The 6,276-nt window shown below is 36.6% G+C and overlaps 1 non-coding gene across 1 annotated transcript; it reads left to right on the top strand.

Moving 5' to 3' along the window:
- The first annotated feature begins 2,885 nt into the window (after nt 1-2,885).
- On the top strand, nt 2,886-2,992 carry LOC126013169 (U6 spliceosomal RNA). Its single transcript, XR_007497497.1, has one exon. It is a non-coding gene; the product is annotated as a U6 spliceosomal RNA (small nuclear RNA).
- The last annotated feature ends 3,284 nt before the right edge of the window (nt 2,993-6,276 follow it).

Below are 6,276 nucleotides of genomic sequence, written 5' to 3' on the forward strand. Positions count from 1 at the left end.
CTTCCACTTGCAAGGCAAAGGCCCTCCCTGTTGTCCTATTGTTCTGGCCTGCACCCCAGGCAGAGGCTGTGAGCTGCACAGTTGGGTGTGCACCAGCTCTCCCCCTAAGGTGTAGCGCTACCACCCAACAAGCCTATACCTCAGAGATGTGAGAGTGAGGTGTGCAATCATCTGGGAGTGCATGTGAGCACCCAGTGACCTTGGCGAGCAGGAGCATGACAGCAAGAATGTTGGTTATGAACAGGTGTGCAACTACCAAATAAGTTATGTGAAACACTCCCACTGCCCTTGGGTGTTTACAAGAGCCAGCCACAAAAAAGAAGTGAAGGGTTGGGTAAAGAAGACAGTGTTTGGGATATTTGGGGTTTATATCTCTGATGGCTGTCATGGCTATGTGAGTGCCTTTGAACGCTATGTCAGCAACTGTTGATTCTGAATGATTGGGGGGGTGGGCTAGAGAAAACATGGAGGAATGGGTGGTGTATAGAAAAGCAAATTATCTTATATAGACCTGGAATTTTGGTGGAAAGAGTTCATTATATTTCATTTAACCAAAAAGAGATGGAAAGAACTGATATATATACACATATATATACTTGCACAAAGCCCCAAAGAAAACATGTTTCACAGTCATAATACTGAGGTGTCCAGAAGGAAATGGAATGGAATCCCCTAGGATGAGTGTGAAAAGATGAAGTAGTGTAAGGGTTTTTAATACATGATGGAATGGCCAACTAAGAGTCCTATAGGTCCAGGTTTTAAGGGAATGCTATAATAGCAAAACGTTTTTAAAATTTTTAAATTTATAAATTTTATTTATTTTATTTTTTATTTATTTATTTTTTATTTTTGGGGGTTTCGGGCCACACCCGTTTGATGCTCAGGGGTTACTCCTGGCTAAGCGCTCAGAAATTGCCCCTGGCTTGGGGGGACCATATGGGATGCCGGGGGATCGAACCGCGGTCCTTCCTTGGCTAGCACTTGCAAGGCAGACACCTTACCTCTAGTGCCACCTCGCCGGCCCCTAAATTTATAAATTTTAAAATTATATAACAATTGTTTTAAATTTCAGGGGTAAAAGGACCTTTTCCTTCAGTTTGTATCATGCTAAGTCATCTTTACTATAAATAGGTGAGTTCAAGTCCCTTTTGAAATGTAATGTGTAGAAGTTGGAGCAATAGCACAGCAGTAGGGCATTTGCCTTGCACGTGACTGACCCAGGATGGACCTCAGTTCGATCCCTGGTGTCCCATTTGATCCCCCATGCCAGGAGCAATTTCTGAGCACATAGCCAGGAGTAACCCCTGAGTGTCACTGAAACAAAAAAGGGCCCAAAACAACAACAACAAAATGTAATGTGTAATATTTGGTTAGTTGATAAAGTTAACCTTACAAATAAAAATAACAACATTTTATCATTGTATGATGGTTGTGAGTTAAGAGAAAGTTAACAGATGTGAGTGTAGATGAGTGTATTTGTATCTACATATATATATAGAACATTTGAGATGGTAAAAGTATAAGAAAGTAGATACTAGATATAAAAAAGAGATAGTAGATATAAGAAAGTAGATAGTAGATTTACAGTCATACTTAGTAATATTCTGAGATGATACAGTCCTTTATGTTTTTAGCTGATCCAAACAAAATGTACCATTAACCAGAGAATTAGATCATATTCTTCTGAAATTTAACTATATACAAGTATGAAAAGTGGTTTGTTCAAGGGGCAGAATAGAAAAAAATAGTCTTGGAAATTCATGGTCTGTTTTGGTGGATATGCCATTTGTAATGTACCATCACATTTAAAAATACCCAATAATTAGTTTTCTGGAGATAATTTTGGATGAACTGCATTTAATTAACTTCTCTAAGAACATTGTTTGCCGTGGGAACAGCCACATGACCTGCTTTGATAATTAGATCTTTCCTTGTGGAGATCATACAACGTTCCTTTCTCATAAGGGAAAATGTCCAGATCTTTAAGTCAAAAGTGCTGAAAACAAAATTTTGGCTTTTATGTTGTGATTTATAGCATCGAAGAGAAAAAAAAAGCCAAAACGAGCAAATTAAATACATAAAAGAGGAACCTAATATTGGGGGGGTCAATTGAATTGAGTTCATAATTAATTATGGTTATGTACTATGCTGAGGGTTTTAAGCAAGTATTGAAGAGAATGGAAAGGGTTCTATTGTCAGCAATTAGAGCACAGCTCTGTCAATTCTGCTAGGTTCTGACTGAATGTTTCCACTTCAGATGACTGTATATTCACCTGGGGCTCTGTCTGTCTTTCCTAGAGTTAGAGTGACATTTTTTAATTCTCATGTCACTTTAATTCTCCTATGTGAATTTTTGGGAAGTAAATTCAGGTTTTATTTAGGAATTCTGGGGCGGGGGAGAGATATAAAGAGAGAAAGAGAAAGCAAGAAAGAGAGAGAGAGAGAGAGAGAGAGAGAGAGAGAGAGAGAGAGAAACACAACCCAGGAGAGAATGCAGGCTTCTCCAAAGGTGGAGAGCAGAGAAAGCATGCAAGTGTGAAATATGAAAATTTACATCTCAAAAGGGGAGATGTTGTGAAAATTAGTACATAGATATCAATATATTCCATTTTCTCTGAGTATCTTGGTCCCCCCCCCACCCTAAGAGCAGACTCAGATTCAAGTTCTAACTGTTTTGTTTTCCTTAGGGTCTTCTTTATTATTTATAGACAAGATGCATATATATATAGATGTATATACATTATTTATAGACAAGATATATATATATATAGGATATATATAGGATATAAATGGAAAACAACCACTAATCTTCTAACATCCTAATCATAGTCTGGAGAGTGTTTTTATTTTACATAAAATTTTTAATTGAATCACAGTGAGATGCAGTACTTGCTTTGGCATCACATATACTAAAATTGGAACGATACAGAGAAGATTAGCATGGACCCTGCGCAAGGATGACATGCAAATTTGTGAAGCGTTCCACAGTGAGATGCAGTTACAGAGTTGTTGATAATTGAGTTTCAGACATACGATACCCAATACCCTTCACCAGTGCACATTTCCTGCCACTAGTGTCCCTAGTTTCCTCCTGTCCTCCCCATGCTCTCCCTTCTGCCTGTCTCTGTGGCAGACCTCCTCCTCTTTCCCCTCATCCTCATCTTCCTCATCCTCCTCATCCTTGTCATTGTTCTCCTCCTCCTTCTTCATCTTCTTCCTCCTCCTTCTCCTTCTTCTGCTGCTGCTTTGCTTCTCTCTCTCAGAGATGCTTTTGTAGTTGCATAGAAAGGGTTTCTAGTTTCCAAGTAAATATCATATGCTAATTTTGCCCTAGTGAAAATTAAAAATTTAAAATATTAATGTTTGTGCTTAATATTCTAGTCTAATAACTAGGGGATATGTTAAATGCTATGTGACAATAATTTCACATTAGAACAGACAAATATAAATAGCTTAAACATAATTTTATATCATATTTTGGAGGGTCACAATGGTGGTGCTCAGGCCTTACTCCTAACTCTGTATTCAGAAATCACGCCTATTGGGCTTGGGGCACCATATAGGGTTCTGGGATTCACAACATACAAGATAAATGCTCTACCGGCTGCTGTACTATCACTTACATCCAAATATTTGACTTTTAAAACAAAGTGGAATGAGCCAGCTTTTAGAAAAGCAAACAGAACTAATAGAAAAAGTATGTTAGAATTTGCCACGAGGGTTTTACTTGTTTTCACCCTTCATTATATGACCTCATGTTTGATGTAAATATTAAGTTCTAATTATGCTAGATGAAATTCTGTCAATACTCAGTAGTCTGTTTTGATGACTAACATGGTTTTGAATATCACATGTATTTGTACATGTGTATTTTAAATGGATAGGGTCCTGAAGGAATTTCCAGGGGTCAAATATGTATATATGTCAGATTATACTTACCATGGGAGGAACTCATAATCTTTTCACTTTTAAAAGGAAAAACATGGGGCTGGAGAGAGATGGCATGGAGGTAGAGCGTTTGACTTGCATGCAGAAGGATGGTGGTTCGAATCCCGGCATTCCATATGGTCCCCCTAGCCTGCCAGGAGTGATTTCTGAGCATAGAGTCAGGAGTGGACCCTGAGCACTGCTGGGTGTGACCCAAACCAAAAATAAATAAATAAATAAATAAATAAATAAAAACAAAAGGAAAAACATGAAAATATAACATGAAAAAGATAAGACTATATAAATTAAGAAATGATGGAATAGAAACATTAAAAGAAAATATAATAAAGGAAAAATAGTGGAGTGAGATTCTGGCAAATTATTATGGAAAAATTATGATTGTTATGAAATAAAAATAAAATACAAATTTTTAAATCTATTTAAGAAAAAGAAGTAATCAGACTGAACTATAAGGAAAGATTTATTTTATAATTCCAGAAAAGTAGGAGAACATCTGCAAAATCTTACAGATAATCAAATTGCAAAAACATATAGGGCAATCTATACAAAAGCAAAAGCATTTTAAAATCATTTAAAATTTATGATATTCCTATTAAGATTATTTCTGTGGTGGTGACCAGGTGAACCTTTACAACAAAGTAATGTTTGTAGGGTCTAATTTTGATCCATAGAGTCTCAGTTGAAGGCCACAGCTCGGAAAAGGAAACTATTAAAGATGTCATCTAAAGGTAAAGGCCCAATCAAGAGAATATATTTGAAAGGAAACTTTCTTATTATAAGCCAGCTGTCCGGAGACTTTGTAGAACATAATTGCGGTAAGCAAGCCCCCCTCCACTGCCTAGGAGTTATAGCCAATAATAATGTATTGACATTTATATGGTTACAATGTTCTGACCTGAACTTGCTTAACTAGTGCCCTGGTAATCCACGTGTTTTACATTCACTGCCATGCCAAGATAAAAATAGCAAAGTTGATTAAAGACACTTAGATGTTAATATAAAATAATGAAGTTAAGTACCGGGTCTAATGTTGTTCCTGACAATTTGTTTTCCTCATTGAGTAAGTGGATGCAATTTATGGAAAAATAGCCCTTCACGTTATTTCCCTAAAGTTCAGCAGCATGAGTAATCAGCCTTTACGAAGCAGTTATTAAAGCTTCACTTGCCTTGTAAATCAGTTGAAAATGAGGAACAAGAGGAGAAAGCCGGTCTGGAGTTTTGGACCGATGTTTTTGTGCATTGTAAATGAGTTGGTCTCCAGGCCTTTGTTATTACTGTAATATATTAGATGATGGAATTGGATTTATTTAAAACCTCCTCTTAAACATTTTTGCCCTCATCAATGCTTGAGACCGAGTGAAAAGTTGAACTTTTCCTTGCAGTTCTATTAGGCTGTTCTCCAAATCAAGGAAGGCCCGCCCTCTCTTCCACGGTGATAATGAAGGTGCTAATGGGTGAGTTTGCAGATGGCCCCTACTTAAGGAAAATGAAAACTAAAAATGATCCTGGTTCTTTAAAAGTTTATCCCTATGGCACCATCATGTAAGCGTACATATGGGACAGTAAAAATGGAAGACGACACATTAAATGACATTATTATAAAATGCAATACTCTTGGAATGATCCCTTATTAAATTAGGCTCTATGATCTGAGATGAATTTCCCCGATCCCTAATCCATCACTGGAGAAATATTAAAAGATAGGTCTCAACTGGTATTAGAATTGCACTCAGTCTCAACTTTCATTATTTTGAATTAGGGTGCTACTGGGGGAAAGCCTCTTAATGAGAATTAGAGTGATTCACTGGCCTTCTTTTGGATTTTGACAAGTAAAATATTAACTCTTCAGTCACAGCTGTCTGAATTAAAATACTTGGCAGCCGCAGATGCACAAATTAAATTGGCCTTTATGTTTCCATATTGCTGACCTCCTTAGAGGCAAAAACATCCAACCCAACAATAACCAAAAAGTCAGAGTGTGTCATTTCTTGGAAGAAAATGTATTTATTGAAGTTTTATATTTGTTTCAGTCTTAACATATAATTGAACAACTCTAGGAGACTTTGCAGGGGAGTTTTATTTTAATGATACACTACATAATATCTCAGCTATCCATCAGATATCCTGAACCATTAATTAGTTATTAGTTATTAATATAATCAGATATCTGGAAGTGTTATTTTTAAACAACCTAAATCCCATTAATGAGATCTGTGAATTGCATAGCACAATAAATACTTGAATTTAGCATCAATAAGTGTGCCCACATGTCTCCTTGGAAATTTACACTGGTTCTTTCCTCTTTCTCATCTAGAAGTAGACACAATT

Source organism: Suncus etruscus, chromosome 6 (genome assembly GCF_024139225.1).
Source record: "Suncus etruscus isolate mSunEtr1 chromosome 6, mSunEtr1.pri.cur, whole genome shotgun sequence".
NCBI classification, from domain to species: domain Eukaryota; kingdom Metazoa; phylum Chordata; class Mammalia; order Eulipotyphla; family Soricidae; genus Suncus; species Suncus etruscus.